The sequence below is a fragment of the Pinus tabuliformis genome, chromosome 9, assembly GCF_031772625.1.
Source record: "Pinus tabuliformis cultivar Carrire ecotype Pingquan chromosome 9, CPIR1, whole genome shotgun sequence".
Classification (NCBI taxonomy): domain Eukaryota; kingdom Viridiplantae; phylum Streptophyta; class Pinopsida; order Pinales; family Pinaceae; genus Pinus; species Pinus tabuliformis.
Window position 1 is genome coordinate 1,493,843,696 of NC_142307.1, and position 12,995 is coordinate 1,493,856,690.

Below are 12,995 nucleotides of genomic sequence, written 5' to 3' on the forward strand. Positions count from 1 at the left end.
TTGTTCTTGTGTGGCTGATCCTGATCTCAGCTCATTTCCTATAACGATCGACCACGCATTTGCACTTTCAAGTAAAGTCTGCATCTTGAATTTCCATTTGGTGAAATTCGATCCATCGAGTTTGTCAGACTCATGGAGATACGATTCTATACTATTATTCATATTGGATTGATAAAATTTATGATCCTCTGATGAATAAGTCTATCCAACTGTACACTTTCAGGACACACTAAAAAAAATCACCACATACCAGATCCGAACCTCTGTTTTGCTGGAAAAAAAATTTCTATCTTCAATGTGCCACCACCGGGCAAGTCTGATCTGTTGCCACCAAACAGATCTGGAACTCCAATGCGCCACCACCGGGCAAATCCGATCTGCTGCCACCGAGTAGATCAGGAACTCCAATGCGCCACCACCGGGCAAATCCGATCTGCTGCCACTGAGTAGATCAGGAACTCCAATGCGCCACCACCGGGCAAATCCGATCTGCTGCCACCGAGTAGATCAGAAATTTCAAAGTGCCACCACCGGGCAAGGCCAATCTGCAAAAAATTGCAGATTTTCCAAAGAGAAAGAGGCTGGCGCTTCTCGACAGCGAAATACCCGCGCCGAAAACAAAATCGACACATCTTACGAAATTGGCGCGATTAACACTTAATTTTCCATACCAATAGCACTTCTTGGCGCGCTGGTTCGACTATCGCTCTCAAAACCGTGCCAAATGGTGCTACTATTCCTTAATAAACAGCGCCAACCCTTTCTTCCACTCAAAAATGGTGCAACTATTCGCAACAAAACCGCGCCAACCCTTTCATCCGCTCAGAGATGATCAGTCATCTCAGACCGGTCTTTAGGTGTTACTGCAGTCTACCTGATTCTACGAATGCTTCTATACACTCCATCGCCACTACAATTTTGTAATCAATGATGCATCGTAAAAAAAAAATTAAGGCTATCCCTACTCTGTGCTCTGATACCAAGATAGAAATCAGACATGAATTAAAAAAGAAGGAGTTACAGCTCACAGGTGAGTACTGCACCTAGAGACTGCACTCAAACAAAGAGAACTCTATCCGTACACTCTACTATTCATCAAATGAGCAATTACATCATTAAGTACATTACTAGAACTCAGGAAGTTGCAACCAAACTCCTAAACTCTAGGAACAAATCCTAAACTAAGGAGATACGTTACAACTTGTGTAACCATTTCTCCATTAATACAAAATAATATTAATTATTTTCAACTCTAAGAAGATAACTTGTCAAGATACATGATTATAGACCATAGAGAATTTCCATGATAAAAAATCAACACGTTTTTCCCACAATGAAGTTGAGGCACAATCTGTGAAGGCATATACGTAGATGTTACAATGTCTCCTTTGCTCAAAATAATTCAAACAAACAGAACAAGAATTATGGTTGTTTTCATTCTATATATAATGGAGGGCCCAATCCTCTAAGCAAACTACATCCAGCCATACAGTTATATTTATTGTGGTGTGGAAATGATGTGAGTCCGAAGGAGATAAATGGCCAATAATGATTTCAGAAATATTAAAATTGAATCTTCCTTATGACCACCAATTCAAAAATATAAAGCAAATAAATTCAACAGATACTCACAGTCATATCTAGCTACCATTACCACTCCGTAAAAGATCAATTAATAAAAATAAAAAATATACAATGAAAGTGCAAGAAATTTTCTATACCTGTTCTTTGAAGTAGGAAACAATTCATTTTGCACACATCTCAAGGATCTCACCATTTGGGGGAGGGATATCATAATTATGACGCCATTGATGGACATTTTCATTCCCAAATCTATAATCTATCTCTTGTTTATTAAGTCCTTGCAATTCACCATACCTAAATTTCATTGAAAATCTAAGCTTGGAACAGTCGTAATAATTGAGAAATAGACCTAATCAACAATCTATCATAAAAGAAAAACTAGCAAAAGAAATCCCAAGGCCAAAGTCCAAAAGCATTTTAAATGTGCTTGTTGATTTTCCAAGTTGTTATTACTGGAATAGACTGTTTCTTAGTATCTTCATTGTATATTGTACTCCATGCCTTCGTGTGCTAACCCTCATTATGTATTATCGCTGGTAACTGAACCAATTGCATTGAAATGTTTAAGCTTCAGTCTTGTTGCACGTCATGCATGACTTTTTCTTTCTAAACTATGAAAACTAGATATAGATTCCTTCCAGTAATACAGTCAGAGTATATTAAAATTGTGGGCAACTAGAAATCCCCAAAGTTGTAACCATGTCATGATGAGGATGAATGTTTCATGAAACAGGGACGTTCTTTTTGAAGAAAATCATCTCATAAGAACACACACATATATAAATATGGATATGGCATCCTTAGTATATCAATTATTAATTATTTAAGCATCAACCATTTAAATTCTAGCAATTACAAACATACATCAAATTTTGAAGTGTATGACAGATAATAGAAGGTAGAAACTTGGAAAGCATCAAAATTGTAAGGGTATAACAGAAAATAGACATTTAAAAGACAAAACATTGAAATAACTTAACTAGCAAATGAGAAACTATCAACATGAGTCATGGCCAAATAATAATGCTTACAAAACAGCCCACCTTGCCACCACCATTTGCACAATGAACTAGGAAGACTCAAAAGTTCAAATTAAAAACACTTAAGTCTAACATTCTAGACTATCAACATAAACTCCTCCATGCTCGTCCTTCTTCACTCCTCTAATCTCTCCTTTGCTCTATCCTAAAACCTCTCACAAATATGATCTCAAAAGCTTGTTATGTCCTCTCTTCTCCAAGCTCAAGCGAAAGATGCAAATGAGGAAAAGATAGGAGGAAGAGGCCTTTTAACCACATCTTACCTTTCCCCTCACTCACCTCATGCCCCACTTAAAAAACAAGTAAACAAAGGAAAAAGAAAGTAACCCGCAAAACCATGCGGGCGGGTTCCAGAACTTCTCGGGAACCATGCTCACAAATATGATCTCAAAAGATTTTTATCTCCTCACTTCTCAAAGGTCTCTTCTCCTCTCTTGTCCAAGATTAGGTCAAAGATGCAAGAATGAGGAAAAGATAGGGCAAGAGGTCTTTTAACCTCATCCTCCCTTTCCCATAACTCACCCTAGGCCCAAGTTAAACCAAAAGGGAAAAAAAAATGGTCACATGCAGAACCATGTAGTGGGTTCGAGAACAACTCTGAAACCACAATGGAACCATGCTATAATCGCGAATAGAACCATCACGGTTTTGCAGGTCCTCGAAAATTCCAGTTTGTGTTTTTCCCACACATTTGTACATGTTGCTTTTCTGGGTTTTGATCCATAAGGGGTGGGGGGCACAATTCCTGAAACACTGATCAGGACATTCACAATTTCCCTCCAGGCTCCGGGACAGATTCACATCATCATATGCCCACTTCTAAATATCAGTTCAACACAATTCTATGTATTATGGGGTTCAACAATAATCGAGTTCTCTCACATGTGAATGAAAATTTTAATCAATTTATTATGTTACTTAAATTTGATATTCAACGAACATATAAATATTATTTCTCAGAATAAAAAATGCATTTAGTAATAGAAGAGATAAGAACCAAGTTAAAACCTACTTTCAACTACTGACTACCAATCTGCAATAGACAAATGATATAAAAGTATAAGGGCCTACTTTTCCTAGAGCCATTGTTTTAAGAAAAAAGAAAATCAAATCAAACAACAAATAAGGGACTCACTTTGCATTGTTGAACCCATCTTTATTGTGATGATTGGCACTAAGGGCAAGGTTAACGATATCAGAAGTCAAAATACAACTTCATTTCTATTGATGAAATAAATGCCTAAAGCAACACACTTTTTGCGTAATTCAATTTGAAGACAACTTATTTAGAAATGTAGTCAGCTCTAGCTTCTCAGCTGCTAGGTCAAGAAACATACCTTTAATATGCTATAAATCTAAAAACGTTTTGACATTTCCACTTCATTGAATAGAATGACATGTATGAAAATAGACCATGTGTTGTATGAAAGATGTCATTCAACCCAACTATTTTAAACTAGTCGAGACTGAAATTGATCTTATCCAACATAGAAAATGAAGATGTAAGTATTGTTTCCCTTGCAACTTCTAAAGAACATGGAAAATTTCCTGATAACGAAGTGATAACCACTTTGGATGTTATTAATTGTGTTATCTTGGAAGCTTTTTGTCATCAAATCCCATAGAATTGAGTTGATTGAGAAGAAATAACAAATTTGGATGAGAAGTACTAAAAAACAAGGGAAGAGGAAGAAGAATGCTTCAAGATCGATATGCATTTGTCTGTTTAAATTTTTAAAAAAATCTCCCTCCTTTTCTTTCATTGGTCAACAAATTACTTTCCAACAGATGGCTTTGACAATATTTCTGTACCATAGTATTGTATCTGCACAGCCTTTTATTTTTATTCTCTAGTTATTTAGATTATTTCTTGATTTCAATAGATTAGTGATAAGATTTATTTTCACACTCCTGCTGTGAATTTACAATGGTTGTACTTTTGAGTTGCATTGACCTATTTATTGAGGTCATTTGTGGGACACCAATAAAATTATCTTATCTTTATCTAAATAGCTATGATGAAACCCCACCATTTACCAGTGTTAAGAGAAACCAATAGTGAAACCAATCTTTATCCAATTCAATGAATGCAGTTATAAGTGATGTTTCCCTTGCACAACAGTGAGGGACTTGGGGCCATAGCCATGTAATGAAGCTCTAAACAGTTTGGATGCCATTCAACATATCAGCAATGGAGTTAACTAAGAAGAAAAAGAAAGTGAAAGTGAAACGAAAAGTATGTCAACGATTATTACATGCATTAGTCTATTTTAAATTTTCAACAGAGTATCCCTTATTTCTGAACATTTTTCCCATAATGATATACATTTTTTAGCATCATTGAAAAATTAAAAATTTTCAAAATGTGAAAATATAAACCAAAAGTAATAACACTATTAAACACCTACCCTTTCACTTCATACCAGGGCGACTAAATAAAACAGAGAAGTTCCCAACCAAAATTATTTAAGCCGTCATCATTTGGAGATTTTGGGTGCTAACCTTTTTCCTGTGGTGCTGAATCATTGCAAGCATAGCAATCATCTGAGTTCGAATCAATGCAGAAGTAAAGATGACATTAATAGGAATATTGCTAATCCTCTTTTCAGCTTCAATACCTTCTTCTACCCCTCTTTGTGTCAATGGTACATCAACACAGCCTGTAAACAATCTTTCTCATTCCACAGTGACTCACCATGATGAATCAAAATCAAGGTTGCTTCAACTGCAAACCCAAAAAACCCAAGAGAGGAGTTGGGATTAATGATAGATCCACCATATAGACTACCTCATTCAAACATAGTTTCATGTTTGCATCATTAAAGGCACTTTTTTATCAAGTGTAAACTGTTATTTAATTTTTGAGAGAACATGCACATAACATATATTATTAGTTGAAATAACTAAATAAGATGGAAACACTATGTTTTTGTTTCATGGAAAACACGTGCTCCATGGAAAGCCAAATGTAAAGTGTTTGGGTTCAAAGGATGTTGTTGTAAAAACTGCCTTCAAAATGCCAAAATCAGAAAATGAAAGGTTTCCATTAACTGGAGGTAGGGCTGTTAGGGGACCATCCAAAAAAAATTAGAAATATGATGATAGCATCAAATAAAGATAAAAATGCATGTCAATTCGAACCAAAGAATGAAGAATATCCAGACTACATAGCATGTCAAATTCCCTGGGAATCCTTCGAGTGATCTTGTTGCTCGTCAAAGAAATCCGTTTTAAATTGCTATAATATGGAATTTTCCTGCTATGTCCCCTGTTAGAAAATTGTTTTTGAGGATCATATTCTTGAGCTGGATACACCCACTGATCTCATGAGGGATCTTTCCCTCCAACTCATTCAACCACAACAACAAATGTTTCAAACTATTTAGACGAGCTCCAGAGGAATCTAACCTTTGAAAAAATTGAGACTCAATTTTATGGTTTTCACCGTGTTGCATTGTGCTAATGTAAGAGGTAGTTGACCTATTATGAGGTTATTTGAGAGCCTAAGGTCTTAAAGAGCAGATGCACTGAAGAAAATTGTAAGCGACAATGTCCAAGACAATCTGTTAGATATCAAGCCTGCAACTCTCAAATTCTTGCAGCTTGAGATCGATGGCGTGAAGGGTCATGTATTGTAATAAACTATTGTTGGAAGCATGGAGAAAAAAACAATACATGACTAAGCAATGAGACCCTAATGAAAAGGGGTGCATTGTAAATTTTATTTACAAAGTGGCCTCACATTAAAATGCAATTACTAAAAAAGTGAGTCGTCTAACAAGGGGATTGAGAAGTCATGTTCTAGGAAAATGTAATGCATTTAGGAGACCCAATCATGGTGCCCGTGGCTTCCAAAACATTTAGCAACCAGACCCTAATGGGGCTAGACATGAAGTTTGAGCCCTCGCTTATGGAAGAAATAGAAGAAAGTAACAGAGAATGTAAACGAAGAACCTGTGATATTCATGGTCGTGAGTGGAAAATCATTTCTACAGGCTGCCCCGAGAGAGCTGAACCTGTAAAATAGACAAGTGACAACCATTATATATCTATAGCAGAGAAGTGTATATCAGGCGTTATAATTCTATAACAGAAATTTTTTGCAGGGTTGTTCTTCACATTCCTTACTTGGGTTTCCTGGAACACTGACGGTTCCTGCAACAATCATGGTCGTGATCACTACAAAAATCGTCTATGATGGGATGGTGGCATGAGAAAACTTCTAAAAACAATACAGCGAAATGTCATTTTCTAAAACCATTTTAAACCCCAGGTCTTAAAAATCGCAATCGTTGTGGGTGTCTTGAGCCACGAGGAAAACTGTAGGTCTTTGAGCAAATATGTTCACAGCCACTATGACTCTGTCAAGTCGTGTTCTAAACCCTACGAATTAAACCAATTGTCTTCACAATTGCTCTGACTCTCTCAGCCCATCAAAGAAAGCCTCGAGAATATTTAAAAACCCATTGACACGGATTGAAACACTGTCTGTGAATAAATCATGGAAGCAAGTGAAGTTATGCATGGTAATGTTGGGTTGTGTTATATTCTTTCCACGTAGTTAATAGGGGGTTTGAAGGGCACCCGTAACCCCACTTTATGGAGTCCGGGGCAGCGCCCCGGAAAATTTTTGTTTTGGACCATATGTTAGGTTGGGCAGACCCACCTATGGTTTTGTGCATGATTTTCGCACATGTTTTTTGGACGCGATGGTTTTCGGTCCATGGTATTGGACGTGATGGTTTTCGGTGCATGGTATTGGATGCTTCGGCGTGTATAAATATGTATTGTAACATTGAAAGGAAAATAATGAAAAATCAAGCTGGTAGTCCCGGTTTTGGGATCCAGGGAAAAATCTCTGTGCATATGTGTTTTATGGGTTATGCTCTCGCATTGTTTATTTTCTTTGTTTAAGAATTCGTATGCAGGTAATTTTTGTACAGGGTTAAAACCTACATTTGGTATCAGAGCTGTTTTGGCTTCAAGGGGACGCCTTTGTTGCTGAGGGGTTTCGCTCGGGCCTGTGGCAGACCCTGTTTAGTGGGAGATCTGCGAGATCGATTCTGGTGGTGAAAGAAGATGGTGAGCAGTGGAAAGATAGAGATTGAGAAGTTCAATGGTCAGAATTTTGAGTTGTGGAAACTCAAGATGGAGGATCTGTTGGTGGATAAAGACCAGTGGATCGCGGTAGATCTGGGTACTAAACCATCGGGAGTGACCGATGAAGAATGGAAGAAGTTGGATCGGAAGGCAAAGAGCACAATACGATTGTGTGTCTCAGATTCAGTATTGCTGAATGTATCAGGGGAAGCTACGGCAAAGGCTTTGTGGGTCAAGTTAGGGACTTTGTACCAATCTAAGTCTCTGGTGAATAATCAATTCCTGCGGAAAAAGCTGTATAACCTGAGGATGAAAGATGGAGACTCGGTGACAGAGCATCTGAATGCGTTTAATACTGTGGTAAGTCAGTTATTATCTGTTGATATTAAAATTTTAGATGAAGATAAGTGCATCAGTCTGTTGTGTTCTCTACCAGATTCGTGGGATAGTCTGGTTATTGCAATAGGTAGCAATGCAACTGCTTTGCAGTTTGATGAAATAGTCTCAGCCTTACTGACGGAGGAGATGAGATGGAAAAATATGGACAACCAGAATGGTGATGCCTTGTCTGTACGAGGACGGTCCCAGAACAGAAACAAAAATAAGTCATCGAGTGGGAGATCTAAATCTAGAGGGAGATCTAAATCTCCAGGAAAACCTACAAAGGTGGTGTGCTGGAAATGCGGAAAGGAAGGGCACTTCAGAAGGGATTGTAAATCTAAAGCTCCTGATAAAGGAAAGGGATCTGATGATGCTCCTTCTGCAGAGGCGAAAACCACCTCAGATGAAGGTGGGGATGTGTACTTGGCTTCTTCAAGTACACATGTAGATCATGAGGCATGGTTGATTGACTCAGGTGCATCCTTTCACTTCACTCCCCATAGAGAGTGGTTCTGCGAGTATGAGAAATACGATGGTGGTGATGTCTTCTTAGGAGATGATAGGAAGGCTAGAATCATTGGTCAGGGAAAAGTAAAGTTGAAGTTGCAAGGTGGAAGGGTTAGAACACTTCCGGGTGTTCTACATATTCCTGCATTGGCCAGAAATCTAATTTCTGTAAGAAAGTTGGATGATGCAGGTGTAAAGACGGTGTTCGAGAAAGATACTTGCAAGATGGTTCGAGGAGCACTGATATTGATGCGGGGAGTTCGGATTGGAACTCTGTACAAGCTGCAAGGTAGCACTGTTGTTGATGGGTGCAATAGTTCTATGGTTCCTGAAAATGGAGTAGAAAATCTAGTGGTCTCTGGAGAGAAGACCATGTTGTGGCATCAAAGGCTTGGACATATTGGAGAGAAGGGCCTTCGAATACTTCACGGTAAAGGTATGGTAGAAGGTATGAATGATAGCTCTTTGGATTTTGATTTCTGTGAAAATTGTGTGTATGGGAAGCAAAATCGGGTGAGTTTCCCCTCTGGTGGTAAGAGGACGAAACAAATATTAGAGCTTGTGCACAGTGATGTGTTTGGACCTGTGAAGATTCCATCACTGGGTAAGTCTGTGTACTATGTATCATTTATAGATGACTTCTCAAGGAATACATGGATATATTTCCTTAAGAAGAAATCTGAAGTCTTTGACAGGTTTAAAGAATTTAAGGCTCTGGTGGAAAATCAGACAGAGAAGAAGATAAAGGTGTTGAGGACAGATAATGGTGGAGAATTTTGCAGCAAAAAATTTGAAGAATTCTGTAAGAAGTGTGGTATAGCACGGCAGAAGACTACTCCATATACACCTCAGCAAAATGGAGTCGCAGAAAGAATGAACAAGACGTTGATGGAAAGGGCAAGAAGCATGCTCAGTGGTGCTGGGTTAGGACAGGAATTCTGGGCAGAGGCGGTGGATACTGCATGTTACCTGGTCAACAGGTCACCTTCATCAGCGTTGGAGGATAAGAGTCCACAAGAAGTATGGACTGGTAAGAAACCCTCTCTTTCACATCTGAGGGTATTTGGATGTGATGCATATGTACATGTTCCAAAGGAGAAATGAACCAAGTTGGATAGTAAATCTGAAAAGTGCATCTTTATTGGGTATAAGGATGGTTTAAAGGGTTATAAGCTTTGGAACCCAGTCACACGGAAGGTTGTGTACAGCCGAGATGTGGTGTTTAGAGAGGTAAAAGATGTTATTCAACATGAAGTCCAACCAAAGGAACCTGAGAAGATAGAGTTTGAGCCAAAGGAGGAAGAATCAGACTCTACAGCAGAGGAGGAATCAGAAGATGAAGAGCCACAAACTCCGGCTGTGAGAAGATCAGTTCGAGAAACAAGGCAACCAGAAAGGTATAGTCCATTTGCTTTTGCTTTGTTTGTTACTGATGATGATCCTAGAACTGTGAAGGAAGTAGTGGATTCAGAGGATGGAAAAGTCTGGAAAGAAGCCATGGTTGATGAAATGGCATCTTTGCACAAAAATGAGGCTTGGGATCTGGTGGAGTTGCCGGCTGGAAGGAAACCCATTGGCAGCAAATGGGTGTTCAAGAAGAAGACAAATGCGGAAGGAAAGGTGGAGAAATACAAAGCTCGGTTGGTAGCAAAAGGTTATTCCCAGGTGTCGGGAATTGATTTTGGTGATATTTTTTCTCCTGTTGCCAAGGTAACTTCTATTAGATTACTTTTATCTATTGTTGCTGCTTTTGATTTTGAGGTAGAACATATGGATGTGAAGACAACATTTCTTCACGGGGATTTGGAAGAGGAAATCTACATGAAGCAACCTGAAGGCTTTGCGGTGAAGGGTAAGAAAGAACTGGTATGCAAGTTAAAGAAGTCTCTATATGGGTTAAAACAGTCACCAAGGATGTGGTATCAGAAATTTGATACATTTATACGGGGACTTGGCTTCACCAGAAGCAAAGCAGATCATTGTGTGTATTTTAAATTAATTGGTGACCGTATTATTTATCTGGTCTTGTATGTGGATGATATGTTGTTGGTTGGAAATGACAAAGAAATTATCCAAGATTTGAAGACCCAATTGTCCTCCAAATTCGACATGAAAGATCTTGGTGCTGCAAACTATATTTTGGGCATGGAAATTAAAAGAGATCAGTCAAAGAGGAAGCTCTGGTTAAACCAGAGGAAGTATGTTGAGACAATACTCCAGAGGTTTAATATGCAGGATAGTAAACCGGTGAAGGTTCCTATTCCTGAAGGTGTGAGGTTATCTGCTGAACAGTGTCCCAAGACATAAGAAGAGGAAGAGGACATGTCCCATGTTCCATATGCAAGTGCAGTGGGTAGCCTGATGTATGCAATGGTCTGTACTAGACCAAACATTGCACATGCAGTGGGAGTATTAAGCAGGTTTATGTCAAAACCTGGGAAGGAGCACTGGACAGCAGTGAAGCGGGTTTTCAGGTATTTGCGTGGCACTAGTGATTATGGTTTGTGCTACCAAGGAATACCAGGATTGGACAGAGTGTTGGATATTCATGGCTTTGTTGATGCAGACTGGGCTGGAGATCTGGATCAGAGAAGATCTACAAGTGGGTATGTGTTTAACCTATTTGGAGGTGCAGTTAGTTGGATGAGTAAGAAACAATCTGTAGTGGCACTATCAACTACAGAGGCAGAATACATGGCAGCCACTCATGCAAGCAAGGAAGCAGTTTGGTTGCAGAGATTGTGTTCAAGTATGGGGTTAGTACAGGGAGATATAAGAATAGACTGTGACAGCCAAAGTGCAATTTTCTTGGCAAAGAACCCTGCTTATCATTCAAAGACAAAGAACATTGATGTTCAATATCACTTTGTGAGGGATATGATAGAAGACAGAAAGGTGTTGCTGTGAAAGGTGGACACTTTGAAGAATACTGCAGATGCATTGACAAAATCTGTGAGCTCTGAGAAGTTCTCTTGGTGTAGAGAAGCAATGGGAATCTTAGGGCTCAAAAATGACTAAGCTCTCCTGTGGCCCCCTGTGGAAAGAAAACAACAAGTGGGAGATTGTTGGGTTGTGTTATATTCTTTCCACGTAGTTAATAGGGGGTTTGAAGGGCACCCATAACCCCACTTTATGGGGTCCGGGGCAGCGCCCCGGAAAATTTTGGTTTTGGACCATATGTTAGGTTGGGCAGACCCACCTATGGTTTTGTGCATGATTTTCGCACATGTTTTTTGGACGCGATGGTTTTCGGTCCATGGTATTGGACGCGATGGTTTTCGGTCCATGGTATTGGATGCTTCGGCATGTATAAATATGTATTGTAACATTGAAAGGAAAATAATGAAAAATCAAGCTGGTAGTCCTGGTTTTGGGATCCAGGGAAAAGTCTCTGTGCATATGTGTTTTATGGGTTATGCTCTCACATTGTTTATTTTCTTTGTTTAAGAATTCGTATGCAGGTAATTTCTGTACAGGGTTAAAACCTACAGGTAATAGGTGGAAATTTTCATCAAAGTACACATGAATTGTTCGCAGAGATATGCAAATGAATGGACCCTTGTGTGGTGAAGAGGGGCGTCATGGATGTAGTCGCTAACCACCGTAGATATGTGAGCCATAAATCCTAAATCCTAGACTGAGATTCCCCAAAACCAAAAGCCATCTAACGGTGGATTGATTAACTAAGAAATGCGGAAACTAACATACCATAAACAACTCATCCGATGGTGGATAACATTTCAATTGTCTAACACAATATCGATGGTGCTAAACGGTACAAGGTGGCAACAAGAGGAGTTCTTCACAGAGAGAAACGCCTTACACAATAATTAACATATACTAACCTCACCATATACATTATTTTCATTATATAAATTAAATGAATGGTGAAGATAGGGTTATGATACTGATGCAAGCAATAAAGAAAATTGTCTCAATAGCTTTGGAAAAATTTGGAATGCCAAGGTTAGAACTGAGCTACATAGCTGAAAAAATATTTTTAATACTATAAATAATCACAAATCCCATTTTCAAACATACAAAGAACTTAATATATTTAATCACAACATTTATTCAATCTTATTGTTCTTATTCATTAAATCTTGAACATACACAAGATATTTATTTTTTAATTATCTAAAATATGGCACCTTCTTTCCAAAAAAATACTAGCCTGTTAATATAAAATATCTAGCACCCTCTTCCCAATATAAGCACATATCTAGATAATTATTCCAACCATATATGTTTGAAGTCTATTAGCTGGTTAGAAAAGACCTTGCAATAATATGAATAATCAAAACTCTCTATACGGGGAGGCTGGAGCGAGCGAGGTGATATTAAACATCAAAGAAAAGACAAAATTCAAGTTCGTATGGGAAC

At 38.5% G+C, this 12,995-nt stretch overlaps 1 pseudogene; it reads right to left on the bottom strand.

Moving 5' to 3' along the window:
- Window positions 1–1,252: 1,252 nt before the first annotated feature.
- On the bottom strand, window positions 1,253–6,792 carry LOC149154267 (2,3-bisphosphoglycerate-dependent phosphoglycerate mutase 1-like; annotated as a pseudogene).
- Between the last annotated feature and the right edge of the window lie 6,203 nt (window positions 6,793–12,995).